The sequence below is a fragment of the Epinephelus lanceolatus genome, chromosome 3, assembly GCF_041903045.1.
Source record: "Epinephelus lanceolatus isolate andai-2023 chromosome 3, ASM4190304v1, whole genome shotgun sequence".
NCBI lineage: Eukaryota > Metazoa > Chordata > Actinopteri > Perciformes > Serranidae > Epinephelus > Epinephelus lanceolatus.
In genome coordinates, this window is record NC_135736.1 from 35710787 (window position 1) to 35727271 (window position 16485).

The window sequence follows — 16485 nt, forward strand, 5'->3', positions numbered from 1 at the left end:
CTAATATTACTACATCTTATATGCATTTTTGTTTTCAAATATTTGGCATGTAATGTTTAAGCTGAAATGCTGATATTTTGTAAAGCCTCAAGGAGACTTAACAGCTATCTGTAATAACCGAGGGGCTCAACATCAAAGCATCTCTGCCATCCATAATGCAGAGCCAGAACACTTTAAAGTTTATTTAAATAAGTTAACATAATGAAGATCATCACTGTATCATGAGAGCAACGTCTAATTTAAACCAGTATTCTGATCACTTTTGCTGTTTGGGCTGTACTTGACTGAGGAGGACACACACACACACACACACACACACACACACACACACACAAAGAGTTCAAGCACATGTGAATATACTCAAGAGAATTTGAGCTGCATGTGCATGTTTTTGCTCAAAATGTTTCAAGCAGGCTTTGATGTAACAAATAAATAATGATAAATGGACACAGGAGTTGACACAAGCCTCAGCTAAACTGATCCGTACATAACTCAAATGGAAAAACAACATGACACCGCCGCGGCAGCGACGTCACAAACATGCCCTCTGACCCCGAGAAGCTATCCATCCTGCCAATGGGAGTCCAGAGGCTGAGCCAAGCCCAGGCACCATGGGAACAGCTGTCAGAAACAGAGGGTGCACAGCCGGTTGTCATGGTAACGTGGTGGCGTCAAGCGCTGGGTGTCAGCGGGTGTCAGTGCACCAGCTGTTCCTGTTCTTAGAGCCACGGTTTCATCAGTATTTCTACCACTCGCACACATTCAGCAGACATGCACTGTTAAAGCTGCACGAGGCGAGTTTTTTTTTTTTTTTTTAAATACAAAAATAAATCTGTGTTCTCGGCCTAAATCACAAAGGAGCTCTGCTGCAGTGACGAGTGTCTCATCATCTTTGGCTGAAAATCTCCAGATATAGTGAGTAGTTTGTCATTAAACACAAAAATATATTTTAAATGTTAACAAGTTAGAGCCGTTTAGTGAAACGTGGACACCACAACATAACATCTTTTATATCATCTTCTCATATATCTTCATGTAAAGATAAATAATAAAGATAGACTTCTGCATGCTCCAGTTTTTTTAATTGGTCACATCTTCTCACATCTCTTAGATACCAAAACCTGTATTAATTGATGCATTGCTCACCAGGGGGCAGCACAACAAGCTGAAAACAAACATAACAAGCCCAGTTTTTTCTCCTAATTTGATAACTGGCAGACTGATCACTAATGTCAGTGACTCAGAATGTGTGAAGGTAACATGCTCTCTCTCAAACAGTGCACAGAGAAAGCCGCATTCAACTGGAAAACCATCCACTGTGTGCAGACGTAACCACATACACAATAAGCAGCAAACATGTGCAATCTTCCTGTCACACATTCATCTAAAATTCACACCCTATCAATAGACAATGTGACAGACAAGATTCATGCCCTCTGAGTTGGCACACAGATCCCACTCTTCATCATTTCTAAATGCTTAACACGACCGCTGCCTTTATGTTAATCTTAACCTTGACTCAGCAGGACCCACACCATACAAATAAAAAGGTAATCACTCTGTGGAGACACAGAGAAAGACGTCCTCTCAGGTAAGGACATGCTCTCTGTGTTCACTCTACTATGTGTTCATCGATTACAGGCCTGAGCCTGCTGCCTCCCCGGGGGTCAGCCACCATGCCTGAAATCACAGGTGGTGAAGGAGCACTAAAATATTTCAGTGTAGCGGACAGACTATTTCTCCAGTCGATTTCACTTGAAAAATAGCCTGACTGGAAAAATTCACAAGACAGCTATACAAAAAACAGTTAGTGTCCATTTTGTTATATGTGTTTTCTCCCTAAATTAAGTACTTTTTTAAACCCTGAATAATGTTGTATCATCTTTCCTGGATGTGCAGTATATTAGTGTATGCACAAACTAAGCCTATGACAGAGTCATAATTGATATTGTTTGTAGTTTGAGGTGTCCTGTCAACAGTTTTATAGACTTTTATAATGGTGGTCTACGGGGAAAGTGCTTTATGGGCTGCAGGGGATTTTTTCGCTGCAATACTGCAAATGGCCACTGGAAAAAAATTGGCTGCAAGGCAGAGCTGCTTTCTTTGGGAATAAAACAACTAAAATGAACTTTGGTGTTACCAGAATATTCTCTTGGCCTGTTGTTGCTACACAACTATGCATCAGAGAAAGATCACTTCCGATACCATTTGTAACAGTGCAGAGACCTGCTTGGTGAAACAGCAAATTAAGATTATTAAGATTTTCTTTGTGACATCAACATTGCCAAAGAGCTGATGGGTGACTGGCTGTATGACTAACACGACTAGACTAATCCAAGTCTCCAGTTTTACATCATACCAGCTGAAGAACCGTGAGGTAAAATGTGGCTGGCGGCCATCAAGAAGGCTCTCGTAAACACAGACGGGAGTGTCAACCAAAGCAGACCCTGTCAATATAGGCACAGGCTTGGCCTAGTGTTGCCAACTCTTGTCCAATTAAAGGTCCAGGGTGTAGGATTTAGGAAGATGTATATACTGGCAGCAATGGAAAATAATAAATCAAGTATGTTTTCTTTAGTCTTTAATCATCTGAAAATAAGAATCGGTATGTTTACGTTACTGTAGGATGAGCCATTTATATCTAGAGAGCGCTTCCTTGTCCACGGAGATCGCCATGTTGCATTGCTATATTTCTACAGTAGCCCAGAATGGACAAACTAAACACTAGCTCTAGATACCGCCATTTGCGTTTTAGTGTCAGCCACGATCATGATGAGTAGCGCTGGAAAAACACAGATTTTTAACACACAAAACTGCTTTATTCCATGTTTTTACCATTTAATTCACCAGGTCCGTTTGTTTTAGAGAGGAAGAGTCCTCTGCAGATAATTTAGCTCTGGGTAAAAACCTCCTGAAAGTCTGCATCTTTCAGGAGGAGTTATCAGAGAAAAAAGATGAGCACATTATCAGGTGCTAAGGTAGCAGCCTAGCTCTGACAAGCCAAACAGGGGCAGAAAGACTTGGGTGGCTAAAGAGCTGTGGACTGTTATTACTCTGAGCAGCATGCATGGAAATAATTGACAATGTAATATATTTATTTCTTTTTTTTTTACAATAGCCTGAATAAGTCGCTAATTTTGACGCTAGGTGTTATTTACGTGACTAAGAAGGTCTGAAAAGTCATTAAATCTAGCAAACAAGTCACCAAATGGCAAGACCAGCTTGGTCGGTTCAAATAACTTTACTCAAACTCATGTTTTAATCATTTTTAAGATAGTGTAAAGGTAGCGGTGTCATGTAAGACAACCTGAGGCATGACTGGAGGCCAATCAGGGCAAGTTTTCCATCATATCTTGCCTTAGAGTAACCAGAAAGGGCTTCAGACTCATCGGACGGCATGTGGGCCTCAATATTATTCAATCAAATGTAACTCAAGGTTGAGAAATAAACTAGAAAGGATGAAAAACTGAAGCTCATTCAAGATTTTGCAGTCTACAGACCGTTCCTTCTCAGCAATGTTCCCTAGTAGCAGAAGTTAGCCATACTCTGACCAGCCCCAGTGCTACGCTAACAAGTCCTGACCTGGACCAGTGTTTTCCCTGATCACACACAGCAAGATATCCGTTACACTCCTCATTACTGAAAAAAGTAACCGATTGGCATGACTGTAATGTGTTACTATCTAACACTGTTAGCATGTGGCCGTGGTAGACAGTGACCAGAGGGGTCCAAGTGGTGTGAACCGGCCCAACTGTGGCTGTCTCCTCTCTCTAGGTCAACACCACGGGCCAGCAGGGACAGCCACAGAGCCAGATGTGGGTTAGCCCTGCTTTGGTCTTGTCAAAACAAGTTCGCAAATTAACACACTATTACATACACTCACATACACATAAACAAATATAAACAATGACACAGACAGAAACCCCACATATACACACACGTATGGGTTTGCCTTCGCCTTGGGCCTCACATACTCAGCTCAGCATGTCCAAGGACTCCCTCCCTCGTTCTCCCTGTCTCTCTCTTGTTCTCTTTATCTCTCCCTCTTGTGTCTCCACTCTCTTCACCAGTCGTTGGTGTGGAGTTGTTAATTAGCATGAATACATTGCCCAAGGATGGGGAGGGGAGAGGGGAAAGCTGTGTATGTGTGTGTGTGTGTGTGTGTGTGTGTTTGTGTATATCTGTAGGGCAGTACTATTTCTGTCTCATCAGCTGATTCCTGGTGATGCCTTGCAGAAGACTCTTTCTCAGTTGAGGAGACACAAGATATTGGAAAAGAAGCGATCACTGGTTTCATCACGATACAATAATATATCGATTCTTTGGACAACGATACCATCCATCCATCCATCCATCCATTTTCATCTGCTTTTCCAAGGCCGGTTCGTGGAGGCAGCAGGCCAAGCAAAGCACCCCAGGCAGCCCTATCCCAAGCGACACTTTCCAGCTCCTCCTGGGGGACCCCAAAGCGTTCTCAGGCCAGATGAGATATGTAATCCCTCCAGCATGTTCTGGGTCTGCCCCGGGGCCTCCTACCAGTGGGATGTGCCTGAAACCCCTCCAGTGGGAGGCGCCCAGGAAGCATCCTGATCAGATGCCCGAACCACCTCAACTGACCCCTTTTGACATGAAGGAGCAGCGGCTCTACTCCAAGCTCCCTCTGGATGTTTGAGCTCCTTACCCTATCTCTAAGGCTGAGCCCAGCCAACAATACAATATTTGCGGATACTAGAAAGTCTGTCACGATATGGTTTCGATTCAATGTGATTCAGGGGCCATTTAACACAATCAGGGGTTGCTGCCACCATTTTGTTATTTGCTTTTCACCATGAGAGATAAGTAATTGTAAAAGTGCAATAAAGTTTACTTTAAACTGACCCAACTAACACACGTTATACAGCACATGGGATACGTTAATCTTCATGGCCTTCTGCCAGAGAGCCCTGTCTGGAAGAAATCTTTAAATACTGTACTGGTAGATGATGAGGTGGGTGTACCACTAGGTAGACTGGCAGGCTACCGAGGAGGAAATAGGTATACTCTCCTATATTCTAATGGCTTTTTGGCTAATAGGTGGTGTAGTAGGGCTAACTTTGTAAAGGCAAAGGCCTTTGCAGAGGCAACTGTCCAATGTGCATCCACAGCCCCACGCTTCAATGTTGGCCATTAATTCCTGATAATGGACAGCTTGTGGGGCATTATCCCTTGCTTAATCCATTCCTTGTATTTCTGCTTCTCTGTCTTAGATTTGGGGATCTTTAATTACATACCAAGTATTGCCCTTACTAGAACCTCACACACATCCTTTCAATTGTAGAGAGATCCTAAGCGTGACATACCTGGGATGCTTAGTTGTGGTTTTTACGCTATGATTGGACAGTTGCCGGTCAGGGGCAGGGTTTAGTGAATGCCATTGGTTAGAACAAAACAAACTGGATCTTTTGATTGAAAGAACAAACAAAGATGCTGGATCAACAGTCCCAGTGCTCCATGACAGCACAATGAGAGCGTTGAAGCAAAAAATGTCTCTGCTTCTGATGGAGCTAGAGACCGTGGAGACGACAGACATGTTGACACGCGCTGTGAGGAGGCAAGGAAAGGAGGAGTCAGGGGTGGAGGCGGAGGGTTCAGAAGAGGTAAATGAAAGGAAGCAGACACATACAGGGAGAAGACACAGTAGGGGTAAAAAAGGAAACAGGAAGGCAGGAAGAACAGGTGAGGAGTGATTTATACACAATCCCAGAAGTCTTCCCATCTCAGAAAGACATGACTGTCTGCAGGGAGGAGGAGACAGAAGAAGAACAAGTGGAAAAGCAAAGGATGAACAAAGAGAGCCAAGACGGAAACAAGCGTGGGCCAGAGACCAGCGGAGGAGAGAAGCCGATGCATCCGGAGCCACTATAAATACCACTTGAGGAGAGGAGCAGATAATGGAAAGAGGCTGGAGACAGGATGATGGAAAGAGGATGGGGAGGAAGAAGAGGAGGAGAGAAAGAAAAAAGAATAGATAGATCTGCTCAAGAACAGTTTGTAAAAGCAGCAACATGAGTCATTTATTGGAAATGAAGTTATGTGTCAAAAAAATCTCAACATGTCTGCCAGGGTGTTGCGTGCGAAAGTGATGAAAGAAGGAAGGAGGCAGGGAAGGACAGAAGAAGAGCAACAGATGGGTGCTCAACCAAATGCAAACATCTTCTTTGTTTTCTTGTTTGCCTGCCACAATGTTATCTATGACGACTTTTACACATTTGGCTCCCTTCGCTGTCAAAGGGCTATAAAACACTACGAACGTCATAATGCTAGCAAAAATAAAGCACCCAGATGGCCACTGTGTATCTATCTATAGGGCAGCAATTTCTCAAACAATCTGGTCAATCCTCCCTGGCTTGATAGGGTTTGATTCCCAGCTGTCATTCTTTCCAGGATCCAATGTTACAGCCACATCTGACTGCTGCAGACACACAAAACTGCTGGTTTAGTGCACAGCTTTAGGGGAGCAATGTTCAATAGAAGAATTTAACCTGCTGCACTCTCGATCATTTATTTTTAAGAAGAATCTAGACTTTTTGGTGTCTAGAGGATAGACTTTATTAAGTTTTGGGAGGGAAGTAATCATTTTACCACCATACTGTTATGTTATTGCTCTAAATCTCTTAAACAACAACCATACGCTACGACATATTGGGTAGGCTAAGTTCTGTCTTTGATTGTGAGCGGCCCAATTGGCAGAAAAAAATGTTGGCATTGTAGGTTTTTGCAAACCACAGTTAAATGATGTGACGTATGTTTATACGTATCATATCAAGGTTCCTAAAGTGACATGATATATGCACTGAATTTGTCATTAGAAGATGGAGGGAAGGGTGGATGGCATGTCACCAATAAGTGAGATGGCTGCCAAGCTGCAGACCACTGAGATCAACAAAACCGGTTGTTATTTTTAAGCAAGTCATTGCTGTGTTTTCATTGCTGTATTTTCAGCGACTTATTAGCCACTAAATGCTGGTGTTTTGTTGTGACCCATCGCTGTGTTACCACTGCAGATAGTCCCTCAAAAAGTGATTGTTTTTCACAGAGACATCACCATGTTTCCAGACAGGATTGTGCCACCAAAACCGGGTACTTTAAGCCCAAACATGATCGTTTCCTAACCATAACCAAGTGGTTTTTGTGCCTAAACGTAACCAGACACAGACTGATTTCAACATACCTGCAACATAATCACGTGCAAATGTAACAAACTCTTGATTTGCAGAAATACAATGCTAACATTTATTCTGGCAATTGGTTAATTATCTTTACAAAGAGTGGGATTTTGACTTGAATTTAAAATAAAGTAGCATAGGTTGAGACTGCAGGTGGCACGGTGATGCAGTGGTTAGCATCATCTCCTCACAGCAAGAGGGTTCCTGGTTTGAACCCCGGGATTGGGGAGCCCTTCTGTGCGGAGTTTGCATGTTCCCCCCTTGTCCACGTGGGTTTTCTCCAGGTACTCCGGCTTCCTCCCACAGTCCAAAGACATGCAGGTTAACTAGGTTAACTGGTGACTCTAAACTGGCCGTAGTTGTGAGCGTGAATGGTTTTCAGTCTCCAGGTGTCAGCCCTGTGATGGTCTGGTGACCTGTCCAGGGTGTACCCTGCCTCTCGCCCAGTGTCAGCTGGGATATGCTCCAGGTCTCCTGCAACCCCTAACAGGATAAGCAGTTACAGAAAATGAATGAAGGTTGGGGCAGCAGCTCACAGCTTTTCTAGTGATCAAGAATTCTACTGATTAATCCGTAAATTAACTAAGTAATCAGATAAGAAACTTTTGCTTTACTGAAAGGCAATAGTAGATATACAAAGAAAAAATGAGTCAGGTCTCTTAAATTATCAACAAATGAGTTTATAGAAAAATCAACATTTTTAACGCTTAAATTGCAATTAGGCGCCAACTGCTTCTTACACCACCCGATAGTTTGATTTTGGGGGCACTTTATTCATCGCTGTGAAGGGAGGACTTCAGGTGTGTGTGTCAGACTTTTGTAAATTGACTGCTGCATTTTATTTTCCGTGGTTATGCTCCTAAATTAGCACAGTTTTGCTCAATTAAATAAACACATACGACATGTGTCACTGGACGGTCTGTGCGTCTGAAAAGGTTAAACAAACAGACTTGATGTTGTCTTGTTCAACAAAAGTCCAGGCTGTTCCCTGTGCTGCTCCATCACTGCACAGACAGTCCTTTAGCTACAGAGTCATAGCCTGTCTTCAGCATCAGACTAAGCAGCCCCTCCTATAGCCAGCGCTTAGATGTTGATAACTCTTTTTATTGATGTTGTGAGTGTTTTACCCGTATTTATGGAGCAGAGTGCTTTTTTGGCATGGACTCCACAGTGTGTGTGTGTGTGTGTGTGTGTGTGTGTGTGTGTGTGTGTATCTGTGTGTCTATCACTCTATCTCTCTCCTCCTCGTGTATATATTTTTTCTTTCTTTTCCATTTATATCCCTCCAACTCTTCCTCCATTTCCTTTATTTCTTTTCCTCTCATACCTCGCTCGTATCTCATATCTTCAGTGCTGTACATTGGATTCCACTCTGTCAAAGCCAATTAATTGATAAAAATGTTCTCTCCCGCGTCACTGCATATATAAAATTCACTTTTCACTGCCCTCTTCTTCTGTTTCTTTCTCTTCTAGATACTGACACACACATACACCAAGCCTCCGACCTCACATACAGCCTGCTGGGTGACGTAAGCTATGACTCCAGTTGGTGGAGTAGTTGAGGAGTAATTATGGGCGACCCCTAATCCCCTCACTCTATCCCAGCAGCCTCAACACATAATGAGCTACATATATTAAAAAAAATGTGTCGTATCGAGGCAACATTGCAATGATTTAAAGGAGCAGTGTGTAAGATTTAGGGGGATTTAGTGGCATCTAGTGGTGAGGACTGCAGATTGCAACCAGCTGAAACTTCTCCTGGTTAGAATTCCTTCAGTGTTCATTGTTCAGGAGGTTTTAATCAGGAGCTGAATCATCCACAGAGGTCTCTTCCTCTCTAAAACAAACAGACCAGGTGATTAACACCCATAAAAACACTAAGTAAAGCAGTTCATGTTACAAATCAGTGCTTCTTCTACGCTGTATGGCTCATCACAGATTGCCCGCTTGCCCAGCACCTGCAAACATGTGCTCACCTTATTTTCTCTGATACAGAGCCTGTGGAGATCTCCTTCTCTCCCAAACAAGCAGACCCAGTGATTTAAACCAGTAAAAACACTACAAAGGGGAGTATCACTTTACAAATCAGTGTTTCTCCAGTGTCTTAGGGTTGCAGCGATACACCGATTTCAAGGTATACCGTAATATAAAAGTTGACAGTTATCATACCGGGTACATTTGATTCTCCAGGTACATTAGACGGAGAATCTCCCCTTTATTTTAGTTATTTTCTAAAGGGAGACTTTTTCAAAAGTTTTCAACTTTCAATTATTGTGAAAAAGGTTTGTTCAACCAAACCCTTCCATTTTCACGGTTATCATACCGTGAAAATATCGTTGCAACCCAAAGCTGTTTTGCATGTCAGAGATAGGCTGCTAGCCTAGCACCTGCTAATGTGTGCCTACCTTTTACCTCTGATAACTTAAGATCCAGACGCTCAGGAAGTTTTTACCGGGAGCTGAATTATCGGCAGAGATCTCTTCTTCTCCAAAACAAATGGACCCGGTGATTTAAACCGGTATAAACAGTGTTTCTCCAGCGATCTCTTCACAGAGGGGCTGCTAACTACGATGGCCGATGCAAAAAGCAAAAGGCCATATCTAGAGCCAGTGCTTGGTTTGTCCGTTCTGAGCTACTGTAGATCAACATGGAAGAGGATCTGCTCCATGTATGATATAAGTGACTTGTTCTAAAGTTAGAAATACACACATTTTTATTTTAGGTGATTGTGATCTAATGAAAACATAGTTATGACTGTTACATTCCATTGCTGCCAATATATCCCTCTTAATCTTCCACACTGGACCTTCAAATAGGCACATAGAGACACTTTTTGGGCAGTGACTGGTGTTACCAAAAGGAACAAATCTGAGTCCCGTACATGGTTGTGTGTGGCCACTCATGATATAATCCCATCACTTCCTCTGACCACAAACACAGACAGAGATGGAAGGAGAGAGGGAGAGAGATGTAGAGAGCCTGGTCAGCCCAAGTAGAATGCATTCTCATTAAACTTTAATGCTGGGGAGGTCTGAGAGCACTAAAGAGGCTACTCACCGAGGCTCGCTCAGGTCTCTCACTCTCAACACACTCAGAGTCCCACCCAGTCACACCATCTCTTCCCATTCTCAGTGAGTGAGAAAGGCCATGTGCTGGTTCTCTGTCACATTGTATCCCCATTGTCTCTGCTGCTTTAGCTAATGATTAACCAAATCAGCACAGCTGTATAAACACACACATGCAAGGCTGTTTCCCAAATTGCACGAGATAGTAAAAGAGCAAAGATAGCTCAGAGGTTTAAGGACATATTCTCTTGGGTGAGAGGGGGAAACAAGAGCAGTTCAAGAATACGCAGCTATTGATTTTTAACATACGTACACTGCATGGCCAAAAGAACATGGGCAGTCAAATATCTTAACCTAGTTGCCAGGAGAAAATGTTGGCATTGTACTTTTCTGCAAACCATGAACATTACATTTGCCCATTTCATACCTATCATATCAATGTTTTGACATAATATATATGCTGACTTTCATCGCATGTCACCTCGGCAAGACACCTGCAAAGCTGCAGACCACTTTTTAAAGGCCAACAAACAACAAAACAGGTTGTGTTTCAGCCAGACATTGCTGTTTCCGCAACACATTCTCACTCCAACCTCGTCACATATCGACGGTTAGTCATGGACCTTCTATGTCCAGATACGATATTAAAGGTACCCTGGGTGCGTTGGTTGTTGATGTTCTGGGACGCTGTGTCAAGTTCTGCCTGTCACATACATTGTCTAAACGCACTACGTCAGTACAACAATGCAAATTGATTTTTTTGCTAATGCACATGGTTGGGTTTAGGTAACAAAAGTACGTGGTTGAAGGTTGAAGAAAAAAGAACAGGGTTTGGCTTTATAATCGTACGGGACACAAACACAGCTCTCCCGGGTGAAAGTCGGTGATTGTTGGACCCCTCCAACCCCCTTCTTAGACTTTTGCAGCCTTAACTTTCCTTCTTGTCCCACCGTGTTTCCTTCTGACACCACCGAACACTTTTAAACTGTAATGGCGACTGGCTGCGTATTATGCTGATGTTAAAGGACAGTCGATGTCTGATACCACATGTCCCTGCCCAAGCGCCGGATTTTGACGACTTCAGAGAGAGACTGAGTTGGTTTCCAGCAGCTGCTAAGCCACCAAATGGTGTTTTTTGCTGTTTTTCCAGTGCGATATTGCCACAAAAAGTGGTTATATTTACTGAGACATCACTGCATTTCTAGCTTGCATAAAAAGTGAGTATTTTAAGAGAAAACAAGATATTTACCCTAAACCTAATCTCACATTGAAATAAGATAATCCTTTATTAGTCCCACAACGAGGAATGCAACATTACAGCAACAGAGAGAGCAAACAGGAAGTATCAAAAAACTACCCTGGAAATCTGGAGTTCTTGCAAGAGCACAATTTGAATTTGCTCAGCGAGTCACTCTGGCAATCAGTAACGATGCTCATTACCCATGCCGTTGGAGCCGAGCTGCACCAATCACATCGGTGTATCTGATATAGGCGGGCCAGAGGCAAGCTAAACAGATGACGACAGCGCTGCGACGATGAAGTCCGGAATCAGTCAGTAAACATTGCAAGATGGCTACAGATGAACACCAGTTGTTTGAAACGGCTTTGGCCGCTACAATGAACGAGTTAGACTTGGCTTTTTCTCTAAAAGAGGAACAGAAGACGGCGCTCGAATCTTTCCTTTGCAAGAAGGACGTTTTTGCTGTTTTGCCGACCGGATACGGCAAGAGTCTAATCTACCAGTTAGCTCTGCTGGTAGCTAAACTCTGGATACGTCACCCTGTGTATTGTTCTGATTGGTCGTAGTGTTATCCAATTGCGTGCAGTGATGTTTTCAAATGCATGCTTGGTGCCACCCCTCGAGTTGGGCCATTTGCATTACTCATAGCCAGACCCTAAATCTTTCTAGATTTGGGTCTGGATTTCAAGGCTAAGAAAAAATTAAGAAAATTAAAAGAGAAAAAGATCAATAATGAGCAGGAGCTGCTGTAACAAGCTGCCACTAGTGCGGCACCATCTTGAAAATAACAGCAGTGTTGAAACGTGAAGTACTGACGTATCTGCTACATAATGGCATGCAAATGTAACATATCTGTGGTCTGCAGAGACATACAATATTGACATTTTTTCTTGCAATTGAGTTATGTATTTCAACGGCACTATCCCAGCTGAACATGCAGCAATGTCTTGGTAAAAAACAACTGCTGTTTGTGACACTATTTCATCAGGCAACGCCACGGTGTCTGTAAGAACCAACCATTATCCCTAGTGAAAACACAGCAATGGTTCACTAAAAAACACCCAAACCACAACCTGAAACTTAAAATGTCGACATTTTCTTCTGACGACTGGGTTGTAACATGGAGGCAGACAAGACAGAAGAGTAAAAGTGAATGTAAGGTAATTTCTTACATCTTTACTGTTGTTGTGCCTCTGTGAATTTGTTACATTCTCACTTAAACCTAATTCTGACTTTTTGACAGTAAACTCCTGTCAACTCCCATACCCCCATGAGAGATTTTTGGCTTTTAAACAAATTTTCTGGCCCGCATTTAAAGAAAAAGCATACACATGAATGCACATATATACACACTCACACACAGGTGTGAGTGCATGCTGAGGTATACCCAGGTGAGTGTTCTTTTTTTTTTTTCTTTTTTAAGGTTTCATTTGACAATGAAAAACCGAGAAGCAAACACAAGATGCAGCATTTTGAGACATGCAGCAGAGATGACAGATGTGACACACTCACAAACACACACTGATGTCGCACAAACACAAATCACGTACACACATGCAGACACCATTACCCCCCACCGGCTTCCAGTCCTCCAGGTGTTGCAGACACACCCGACTGCTTTTGAGTTCTTTTAATTAAGAGCAAAGTGTGAAGATCCAATCCAGCACACTCTGAATACACACACACACACATATGGAGCACATGGATTCACACTCTCTCCAGCTGTCTGGAGGAAGAGTGCAGGCTGGCTGCAAAGCAACAGGACAAACTGTACAGTAACAAAGGAATTCTGTCTTTGCAAGAGCGTACTTTCCTCCTGCAAGCTTTCATCCACAGACTGAGAAAACAGAAACACCATCTGGGTTTGCAGAGCATTTTGTGTGCTGCCTCTCATAAGTACTGCAGTGCACATGCTCTCAGACGGCCTGTATAGATGCTGTGTGTGTGTGTGAGGGTGGGTGTGAGGAGCAGTCTGTATGAGTGTTCACCTATGTAAAACCAAGAGTGCTTTCTCATTTACATTAAAATGCATGATCAAATTCACACACACACACACACACACACACACACTCAAACGCACTATATCTGCATTTCACACTGTAATTAGTTGGATTCCACAGTGGGCCAAAACTGAAACAGGTTAACAAGAAAAAACGAGGTTCAGAACATCAACAGCAGCCAGTGAACTGAATATTTAAATATTTCAGGAACTGCTTCCAAGTGTGTGCTATTTTCAGACCTGATCCATAATTCAACATTAGCATTTTTCTCACAGAAACCTTGAAACTCTTAAGTCTGCTCGGAAAAATGTTTCTCTTTATCTCAGCTGAAAGTACCAAATTGTGTTTAGTGGGAATCTTTTTTTTTTTTTTTACTCTAGAGACAAAATCTTGAAACTTGACATAATGCTAGTTGCTACTGTTTTCACTGAGCCACTGTGCAAACAAGATAAAACGATCCTAGCAAGGAGAAGGATCTCTATATTAAACACATCATAGATACAAATCATACAAAAGTCAAAAGTCAGTCCTATGGTATTATCACAGGGCCGATGTATAAAACAAGTTAAAAGGAGATAACAGACAGTTGGAGGCTGGTTAAAGCATATCAGCAACATCAGGAGCATTAGTTAAGTGTTATTTTAAAGAGTTAACTTTTGCTACCACTGTACTATTTTTATCTGAGAAAACTGTTTGAACTGTCTACATTCAACCCTGCAATGAATTAAGAATTCTGTTATATAGAAATCAAACACATAGTTTCTTATTTTGTAAGGGTAAAAAGTAGTTTGTATGACATATGACAAAATAATATGACATAACATAGCTCTTAAGGGGCTCTGTGCAAAATTCAGAGTTGTCTGGACACATTTCTCAACATGGAGGTGGCTGAGCTGCAGCTAGCAGCTAATGGTGCTAATGGTGCGTTCAGTTTGTATTCGGAGGTCAGAAATTCCCAGTTCCCAGTTGGAAGTTTAAACTCGAACGCACCCTGAGGTCGGATTTCCAACTCGGAAACTCGGAGCAACCGCATCAACCCCGACTTACGAATTCAAGATGGCTGCTGGTCACATACATAGTGAGTAAACACTCTGCTAAAGTACTGTTTATAGCAATTTTATATTATTTGTTTTACATTAGGTCAGCCTCATCTGCGGCTTTCATCAGTTGGAGTGCATGATGGTTTTGAAGCTGTCTATACTCCGAAAGTGCAAGGGCAACAAAGGCTTTCTTGAGGGCGTCCATGTTTTTTTCCAACTTGTCCACCGTCGTCAACTAGAACACAAAAACTGTTGTCAACTCGGAGGTGACTTCATTCCCATTTCCGACTTCCGACCTCCGAGTACAAAACGAACGCAGCACAACTCCATAAACAGTGCTTTATAATAGCAACAGTCCTGGTGATGCTAATAGTTTTAACTTGGGGGGTAACCAGAGGGTGGTTGCTACATGTCTGCATCAGCACTTTCCCAGTATCAGCAGCAACCACAAGAAATTGGGCTGAGGGCAGACACGGATGTTGCCTTGCTGCTGTTGGATAAGTACGTGACTTGGTTTATAATTATATTATGAGTAGTATGTGTTGCTGTTACATGTACTGGACCTAGTACTTTATTATTTTCTTGGAAATGGTGCTATGAACGTAGTGTGAGTGTTACTCTGTGTACATGGCGTGTGGCGAGTGTTACTCTGTGTACATGGAAATGCCGGCTTATTTGTTGTAATAACGCATTATCCGCTGGGGGCGACAGAAGTTACGCACTATAGCTTTGATTAATAAAATAAATAAATAAATGCTGATGTCACTTTGTATTTCCATCTGTTTAAATAAACACGCAATGCTTGACTGGTTGTAAGTTGGACGCTAAGTCAAAGTTTTTTTAAAAGAGACTGCTTCCTGTGAACATCAAAGTTTATTTTGAAAAAGCACTTTGCATGTCACAAGCGGAAATTTACATGTCATCCCTGGTCACCCAAAACTGATGCTAAAGGAGTACCTAGATCTTCATCATTTGACTTATGCCACGCCAAGCCTCAGTATTTTTTTTACTACTTTTTAAATCCCACATTAAAATAGAAGTCAAGCTGCTTGTCCTATAAATTAAAGCCCATTCTTGACCTTGACCGCCGAACTGCAATTGTCCTCTTGGTGGACAGTAGCAGCCATATCTGACAGCAGGCAGGGACGGGGGCTTCGCTGCCCTTCAGATGCACCCTGTAGCCTGCAGCCTTGGGGAGCCCTGGTAAAGAGATTAGCAGTGTGTGTATGTGTGTGTGTATGTGGGACCCTTACAGAAGCTCTTCCTACTATTTCTGTCTCCCCCTTTTCTCTCTCTTTCCACTGCTCTAATCCTTAAAACCTCTAAATCCTCCCTCCTCTCCCTCCTTCTGTGCCCTGGGTCCTGATTTCTTCTTCTGTCCATCTGGTGTGAAGGAACAAACTCCAGCCAATCAGCACCTGATAACGTGTCAGAAAAGTGTGAATGCTTTTAAAAAATAAAAGCCAGTTGAGTTTCAGTAAATTCAAGGAGTACTACAACTCATAATGTTTACTTGTACTTTCGCTCCGGCTTTACATAAACACAAGTGGGTGCCCCCGTTAACTACACCCGCCTCTCAGACCTTAAGGCCCTGAGCTGTGCATCCGCCCCCATCTAAAATGTCTACAACCTCTCTGCTGAGCGCATCAATATTTTACAAATTATTTCTATATTTACATTTTGGAAACCTCAAAAGCTCCCAGGGGTGGTCGGAAACTTGGAGTGTTAGGTTGCAGAGAAAAGATTTCTTGTCGTGCTAGGAGGAGGATTTTTAACGTCACAGCGTAGGAGAGGTTGGTCACTGCTGCGTTCAGCATTTCGCTCACTCCCCACCACATGACAGCTCCCCCTCCACTAACATCCTCTGGATTAGGGAGTCAATGGAGGTTTAGCAAGTCAATGAAGGAAGTCTCTGAAGTCTATCGTGTATTAGAC

The 16485-nt window shown here is 42.6% G+C and overlaps 1 protein-coding gene across 5 annotated transcripts in view; it reads right to left on the reverse strand.

The window, feature by feature from the left end:
- Positions 1 to 16485, reverse strand: part of rims1b (regulating synaptic membrane exocytosis 1b) — a 91308-nt gene that overhangs the window by 69895 nt on the left and 4928 nt on the right. The gene's annotated exons all lie outside the window — the stretch shown is intronic.